This window comes from Apis florea, unplaced genomic scaffold (assembly GCF_048593485.1).
Source record: "Apis florea isolate Af1SG1 unplaced genomic scaffold, ASM4859348v1 contig_3564_pilon, whole genome shotgun sequence".
NCBI classification, from domain to species: Eukaryota; Metazoa; Arthropoda; class Insecta; order Hymenoptera; family Apidae; genus Apis; species Apis florea.
The window spans coordinates 402,216-411,407 of record NW_028256782.1 but is presented as its reverse complement, the minus strand read 5'-3'; positions in this window follow the sequence as shown (position 1 = coordinate 411,407).

The window sequence follows — 9,192 nt, the reverse complement described above, 5'->3', positions numbered from 1 at the left end:
CGAGTGGACGAGTTAAGACCTTCTAACTTCTGATAAGAGTGGAGAGAGAGAGAGAGAGAGAGAGAGAGGGAATGGAGATTTAGTTCGTCAGTTTTCTCGTGTTTACGCGGCCGAGGAGATAAGAAGTGGGATCGAATACGAATAGGCGAGGGGAATACACGATTCGTCGATTACCCGTCTCGAAGAAATCGGATTTAACATTTTCGGATGGATTTCGATCAAAGTGAAAATGAAATCCTACCAAAAAATCTACGATTATTATTATTATTATCGAAATTATTCATCGCTTCGAGCGACTAAAAAATTTCTACAAGATCATCATGTCTCTCTCTCTCTCTCTCTCTCTCGACTAAATTAGAAAAAGATATCCGTGCAGAGAGAGATTTAAATCTTTAACATCCGGAGACGTGCTCATCAACCACCATCTCACCAATCCTCCTCCCTCTTGTGCATCCAAATTCGGTTGATCCCGACCGGTTGCAATCAGAAGAGAGAGCAGAAATTGTCGGCCAGGATATCTATCGGCCCCGATCCAACCCGATCTCTTGTCGTCGCGAGGATCCAGCCGCCCACGCGAGTCTTGTGTTATGCTAACAACGTCGACGAGGAGAACATCGACCGTCTCTTTCTCTCTCTCTCTCTCTTATCCGACCCCGGATAAGATAAACCGTAATTAAGGTGTCCTCCACGGCCATCGAGCGGATTTCTTCTTCTTATGCCTCGTTACACCACCGTTACGCCACGTTCGAGGAGATGGAAGCGAAGGTGGAATGGCACAAGATCGAGGCGAGTAAAATTCTTTGCTCGAGGGTTTATCCACACTCGAGGGATATAAGGGATATCTTAATCGACGTTCAGTTCAGTTGAGTTCGGCTCCGGTGCACGGGTTGCACGCCCTGGAATCCGCCTCCAGGCGGATGGAAAGATGGAACTCCCGGAATGCGTTCCCCGGGCTTAATTAAAGACTTAATCGGGGTAATTATCGTTATGCGTTTTCGCCATGGTGAGGGAGAAGGGGGAGAGACAAGAAACAGCGAGAGGGGAATTGCTCGGACGATCTTGGACGGATCGATTTCGATCTCTCGTTCGGAAGACGGAAACTAGTTATTGAAAACCGCGTTGTAAATATTCGAAATACGTTATAATCCTTGTGCCGTGTTGATATTTTTTTTCGTTCGAAACTTTGAGAGATACATTTATAACGTCGTTCGCGTCCCGTTGAGAAATCTTCTTACGATATATCAATCGAGAAAAAGCAATGCTTCTCTAAAAAATTTCTTCAAATTCCGCAAGATTTCCAAAAATGGAATACTGGAAATGGAAAGACAGACAGAGGGATGGCGCAAGAGGGATGGCGAGGTGCAATATCAATATGGAGAACGTGCATCGATATTGCAAACTGTTCTTATATATAACTTTTGTTGAAAGAACGATTCTCTTCCGCGAGACGAGAGTTCGATGAAGAACACAGAAGCAACCTCGAATGGCCATTTTCTAGTGAAAATTTCGTCTCGTCTGGAAATCGCGTTTCGTCGAATTTCGAGAGACGACGATGGGAGCGGAGAGGATGGATCGGTCGAGCAGTTTTTCATTCCGCAAACGACGTGGAGGATAATGATTACCCCGTGGTGGTGGGTATTCCGCGGTTAGATGCACGTACGGCTTTGATTGATGAACGGTTAGATAGTTGTGGAGGAAGATGGACAAGTTCCTGTGCTCGAATATCGATGGATGGGATGGAAATTATCGGCCGTTGCCATTTTTTGATCTCCGTTTGATCTCGATCTTCGTTATAGAAGATTATTACGAGGCGAAGATCGATAATTATTGTTCTTCCATTTCTTGATATACAATTATATAATTACATTTTACCTTTTCGAGGGAAAAATTTACACGATCGTTGGATAATTTCCAACCAAGGTTGGAAATTGTTAACTCTATTTTCCTTCTCGAAAAATTCGCTCGACGGTCGGTTAACCAACGGCCGTGTACATCCGTAGAGAAAACACGACTTCAAAAGGGTTAAACAGGGGGAGTAAATAAACATGGAAAAACAGAGGAGGCGGCGGGGCGGTGGGCGAAACGATGGGGTTCTCGCCAAGACACGAGGCCGCCATCGATTGCATAATATCGGCGTCTCCAGGGTAAATAGAATGTCGGGCCAACGGGCACCCCCTTCTTGTCTGCTGGCAAAGGGCGGCAACCCTCGTCCGCAACGACGCAAACCGCGAATTTATTTCGGACGTCGGCCACGGATCGATTCCTCCGCATTCAAGTGTCGGGGACGATAACAGCAACACCGACCACGCGAAATCGCGATAATTAATCGACGACGATTCGTTCACTTTCAGGGAAAACTTTCAGGGAGGAATCGACGTTTGTCTCGACCTTTCTTTCTATCTTCCCTGTCTTTCTTTCAATTTTACGACGAACGGATTTATCGAGATATCACGTTCGACGTGATATTTCCACTGTTCTATGTTGGTGGACGGTTGAGGCAGAGAGGAATATTTCTTTCAAGAGTGAGATCGATACGATATAGATGAAATTCTTGGAGACTTTTGGAGGGGATAATAAAAAATAAAAGGAGGCAAGTACTTCCTCGATTATGGTGTACGGATGTAGAATGGATATAGAAGAAAAAGTAGAAAGTAAAGACAAATTCGACTTGTAACCACTTGAACGCTCGTATACTGCGTGCTATAAAGTTGACGATCGGTTTGTGTACACGCTCGAAGGTTGTCGACCTCGCTCGTGATTCGATGTTTATAGATTAAAATCGAGTGTCGCGATACAAAAGAGGTTATTTAAAATTTAAAGAAGAATCGATACGAATTTTCTTTCTCTTTGCCTTTTTCGTTCAAAATTGTGTGTGTGTTTTTTCTCTTTTCGTCCGAAGAGAAAAAGAACGATTCCGCACGCGGTGATAATCCGGTGTTTCGATAGCGGAGAGTATTACATTTCTTCTTGTACGGCCACTTTCGGTAATCGGTTTTGCATTAAGGACGAGAGTGAATCGGCGATTCGCTCGAGGCTCGAGCGCCTCGCGGTAATGAGAACGCGGCAAAATGGTAAAATCAATTTCGACTTAGGGGTCCGCTCGAATTTCCCCCTTTATTTCTTGATGGCTGATCAAAGCGTCCTTCCTTGCGGCCATGATACGCATGCAAATTCCACACTTCTTCGCTCTTAGACTCGATGCAGTCAAACTTAACGATCTCCGAATGTCTCGAATTGTTCTCGCAAATTGGCCGACACCTGCGATCATAAAATTGTATTTTCCAACGGGAAAGATACACGATCAATAACGATTCTTGTTATTATCAAATTTTTATATATATATAAAAAAAAAAACAAGTCAAAATAATTCTACGTATTTTCTTCTACGCAAAATCGTTCAAACGTAAGATTTAAATAAACGTATCTTAAATAATACCTCGTTCCTTCATAAAACTTGTATTTTCCAACGACATACGATTCTTATTATTCGACTTTGTACTATATATAAAACAACGGATTTAAAATAATTCTACGTATTTTCTTCTACGCAAAATCGTTCAAACACAAGATTTACACACGTATCACACCGACCAACACCGAACAACTGATCAATGAATCCCGAATAAAGCGATCGAGGCAAACTTCCAGACAAATGAACCCGCGGAAAGAAGTGAAGTTAGAAAACAACCGGGGAAGGGGGGCGCGCTCGTTTCAAAGCGATTCATTTAATAACCATTTAACCGATAACGGCGTTCGGAGTTGGAGGTTCCCTCCAAGTTGGACGCGGATATATATACATATATATATACGGGCATAAAACATTAAACACCGCGGGGGTGGCGGTGTTTCGACCCTTCTCTTCGAAGGGAACGAACCCCCCTCTCCTTTATACCGTTGCACGCTCCGTGCACGATCCTTTGATTCCCCCTCTCCTTCTGTTTCGAGGATGAAACAGAAAGAGGGATCATCGTCCGTATCGCCCTCGACCAACCCCCATTTCTTCCTCTCCTCCTCCCCCTTAATTCCCTTAATTCCTCGAGAATCGAATTCGAGGGGGGTGGGCGAGAATGATCGCCCTTGGACGACGCGCCGACCAAACTCGTGCACGAAAGCCAGGGCATCCGCACGCAAGCGCGTGGCCGAATCGTTCGAATCGCGGATCGATAACATTATCGAGCGGATTTCTGGCCTGCCCGCGATTGACGAGGAGATGATGCACACCTCTCTCTCTCTCTCTCTCTCACCCCGTCGCTCGATAATCGTTTTATTCTTATTCGTAATTCGAGCGTCATTGTCGGGTATCGTCATTGTTATCCCGGCCCATTATTTTCGGGAGGGAAAATTGAAACGGAGGGAGGGAGGGTTCGTTCGATCGATTCATGGAGGAGGGAAGAGAGAGAGAAGGGGGGAGGGGGGAGTTTTAAATAATTCTCCACGCTATAATCTTGCTTGAAAAAGAGAAATTTAAGGCACAGCTTCCGGCTTTCTTCCTCGGTTAAGATTCCTTTCGAGTGATCCCTCATACGTGACCGCGAGGTTGACAAAGGGACCTTTTTCAGTCCCTTCCAGTGCTTTGAAAGGTGGAAAGGTTGCGGGTTTTTAGGCGACGTTTAGGAATCCCTCCTTTCTTCCTCGAAATTAATATTTCGATCGAAAATTTCTTCATGGCTTGGTAAAAGGAAACTTCAGCAACTGCGTGGCTGGCAAGTTTAAACGTATGTGTGGAGTGTTACGCGATATGGAGGATTACCACCAGGTGGATTAATGCAAGCAACCCACGGGGCGAATGTGTTTTCTGCGCGATTTTTGTCGAAACACTTGGCGGTAGGCGTTTCTATTCAAACCTTATATTTGATTAGTAGAAATATATGTATAGCGAAAAGTAGGATAGGTTGTGTAATCTGTGCCCTAGATAGCCAAGTTTCGCTCCCATACCACGCACATCGATTTACTTTTGTTTGATTATTTGGAATTGGGATTTCGGGCTATGTGTAAATACCGATTCCGTTCGATTGTTTGAAACGAGTTAATTTTATTCGAAAAATTTGAAACTCGTTACTCTAAATTGTATAATAGCGAAATAAAAAAAAAAAGAAAAAGAAAGGGAAGCTTATTTGCGGAGAATTACATTGGACGAAGAAGAGAAATCGAAATTCGGGTTTAATAATAATTAGATTGGAAAATATCCACAACGAAGATTTCTTCAAAGACAACGTTCGAGGCAATCAATATCTTTCGTTCGAAGCTCAAGCTTTCGAATTGTAAAAATCCCACTATCCCAAAAATAAATCGTAAATCAAGCCTCTCGAGAGAAAAAAAGACAATATCCAGAAATCTTGCAGTCCATCGAACGAGAAATTCTCGAGACGTAGAAAGGAAAAAAAAAAAAGAGAGAAGAAAGATGCGCGAGGAGGAAAATGTGTCAAGTCGTCGAGAGCGATCCGCTTCCTTTCTCGCCTGTTTTTCGTTTGTCACGCGTCCCTTTTTTGGAGGGGGTGGATAGATATTATTAATCGTGACGGATCTTGGGCGAAGAGGAGGGTGGAAAAAAGAAAAAGAGGGGAAAAAAGATGGTGGCGAAAAGATCGGTCGTGATAAGTGAGCCGCTCGATTTCACACACACGGCCAACGTATTGCTTTCTGTCGACGATTAACAAACGCCGCCTCGAATCGATAGTCGGCTATTTTTCAACCGCGTGTCGGAGGAAACCGCCATTTCAATGCGTCAGACGAGGAATTAATCGCCGCTGAGCTTACAGCTTTTTGAACAAATTTCGCGTTTGAAAATTGGATCGTTGACCTCGTGTTCTCCCTTTTTCTTCTTCTTCTTTTTTTAATTAAAAACGCGACGCGTGTTTATTTTAATACACAATATTCTCGAAATCCGTAGAGATCAATGATGGAAACAAGGGAACACACGAGTATCGAACCATGAGTACGAATTCCGTACAAAAGACAGTTAGAAATTGTTATTCAAAGAGAAGAGCGATTTTAAAATTCTAAAATCGTGCGTATAATTTTTCTAAAAGAACAGAAAAACCTGCAAGAAAATTTTTATTCCCCTTTTAATCTCAATATATCTTAAAAACGCCACGAGTAATAGTTACGAGTAAAAAAAAAAAATAAAAAGACTCATAGAGATTTCCACCCTATCTCCGTCTACCAAGTATTTTTTTTAAAATCGCTCTCGGGATTTGGAAGAAAGGAGACAATGACGGAGCGTGGGGAGAACATTGAAACTAGGAGAATTGCTTCATCCGTCAGAGGGGCTTCTCCGTGGATTTCACGCGATGCCGTTAAACAGAAAATTCCACGGCGCGACGAGGGAGGGGTCTCTGCATATTTCAAAGGGTGAACGGAAGGGAGAGGAGGGGAGAGGTGGGTTGCAAGACGCGTAAGCCTTTGATTTCTCTAATCTAATGGGAAATCTGGCCCAAAGGGTCGTGTGTTTACAGATCGTGACGGGGAGGGGGGGGGGGGCGAGGGTTCTCAAATTAAGCGCGGCCTCGAATCTCCTTAATCCCGATACCCGGATGATGGCGGAATTAACGGGGACGATCGAGCTAAGTAAGATTCGCGACCTATCAGAGGCTATCATCCGCTTTGTATCCGCTTGTCTGCGAGAACGAATCTTGATTATGATCGATGGACCCTCCTTTAAAAATTGCTTTGACGCCTCGCCTGATCGAATTCACAAGAGACAAATTCGGAGAGCATGGGACGTTCTTCGAAAGGAATAACTCTCGCGCAACGTTAGAGCCAGCGATCGTTTCTTCTCTCTGCAAGATTTTCAGAAATTTCAAACTAAATTTCTTTAAATCCTATTATGGTGCGAAAGATGTTAACATCGTAGTGGGACTCTTCTTTTGTTTCTAAAATATGGAGCGCAAAATTCGTTTCGTTTCCACCTCGAACTGTACGATTGAAAATCATCGAGCAATAATGCGAATACGAAGTAATCGTATGAAATCTCGAATCGAAACAGAAGAAGAGAAATGGAGCGCACGATGGCGGTGTACGCAATCTTGTTTCGCTTTTTCCGCCCGGATCAGCTGTCCGAATCCGTGAAGGTTGAACGTGACAGGAGCGGAACGTCGATCGTCCAGGATAATGGGTCACTTTGATTGGCAGCCGACGCGGTAAAAGAGCGCAAGAAACGTTGGATTGAACGGACAATGGGTCGGAGGAGGCGCGGTAAGACTTGTAATTAGACACGAGGAGTCACGGTGGAGATACCCGTTAATGACGATCCGAACGCGTGGCTGTTCGCTTTGTGTATGACGCGCGCACAAACCCGTTAATTAACCGTGTCGATTGTAACGTAAGCGTTACGTCATGTATATTCCGCACGATTTCCCGTAATAAACGAGCGTTGTCGAAACGGAACGAATCAAATTTGAAAGAAACGGAGGATGGGGAGAGGATAAAACTCCGTTGATGAAAATTCGATGGATTCGAAAAGCGACGAAAAATCCGTGATTTCACTTACTCCCCTTTTCACTTCCTTCTTCTCGATATTTTCGCGCAAAAGATATTGGCGAAAAGATATTTGATCAATGGAGGGACGTTTTTACTCGCGAGGTGGGGAGGGGGGAAAAACAAGGGGAACGTAACCAAGGGGAAGATTGATGCAAGCACGCAGAAAGGGTAAATACATCCTATTTCCATGAGACGTGGTCCTGTGTTTTTCGTCGTTCGTTTCTTCCAAGATTCGTCCATGTAAAATACATGATGTACCGAGCCGGCGAGCCGGAAGAAGAAGAACAAGAGGAACGAAAAGAAAAAAAGGAAGAAAGGAAGGAAGGAAGGAAAACTGGAGAGGAGAGGGCGATTGGAGAAGATCGAGGAAAGAAAGGTGGAGGGGGGGGGGACAAGGATGGAAGATTTAAAACACTCGAGGACGAGACCGCGAACGATTTTCATGGGAGAATAATTACAACGCCGTTCGTCTTTTGTTCCGGTGATAAAAGTCTCGTCGATAACGTATCAATGAAAGAAGTCTCGTTCCCATCTTTTTCTTTTTCTTCTTTAAGGGGGAATATTTCTTTCTTGAATTCGTCTGCTTTCTTGGCTCGACGATTAATGGTACGTCGTTTGTAAAATAAAAAAAGAAAAGAAGAAGAAAAAAGGGGAAAAGTTCGGGGAAGAAGGTTAATATATTCCAATTTCGTCGGGACGAATTATTCGACATTCTATTAAGACGTGGCTGATGTTAAAATAATAGCGGAAACGACTTGGAAACAAAGGAAATGATAGAAGAAGACTAAAATGTTCAACCGTGGTAATAATTTTCTCTAACCAATAGAGAAGAGAAGAAGAAGAAAAGAAAAAATATTGTATATCGACAATTGCTTGACAGATAAAAAGTAATTCGCCACGAGATGCGCAAAGGGGTTGAAAATGGAGGTCTGATATGCGTTTCGTTCGTACATTCAAAAAATGTACAAACATCTGCTGTCTATTCGTTCAAAAATAAATACATTCCTCAGAGGAATCTTTAACAAATAAATGAGAGAAAAAAGAAACAACTCCCCTCGAGCAATTACAACATCTCTATCAATCGTTTCTTTTCCCTCGCTCTCCATTTCCAAAATTAATCGTCCTCGACCTTCCTTCTTGTCAACCTGGCCTTCTTCTATGATGAATAACTCGCCGTGGAAAACAAAAAAAAAGAAAAAAAAAAAAAGGAAAATGAAGATCTGTTCGAGGAGGAACAACGTTACCAATTTCCCGCCGCATTAACGCCGAATTAACTTCGCTCCCTGGACCCTTGCACGTCCCTTTCCCGCGAGTCACGACGTCGCGACGAGCTTATCGGGCATCGCGAGACGACGTCGAGGGACGAGACTCGTGTACCAGACCACGGGGGTCGAGGACCTTCTATCGATAAGACTGATTGATAACGCGGCTACGAGCGAGCGCCCCATGGATCCACTCCTTTCCTGTTGCCCTCGTGGATTCGAACGAACGGAAGAGGAAACGAGAGTTTGATTTCCTTGAGAGAAGGATGGATGTTTAAGGTGTGGATTCCGTCGCCGAATCCTGGAGATTCAGAGTTCTGAGAGTTAATGCTGATGTTAAAAATTGAGTAAATTTGATTTTCTCGAGAAGGGGATGGACGTTCGATGATGAGGATATCGAGTGAGTTTTTTTTTAAGAAATATTTGAACAACTCGAGACGATTGTTTCAAC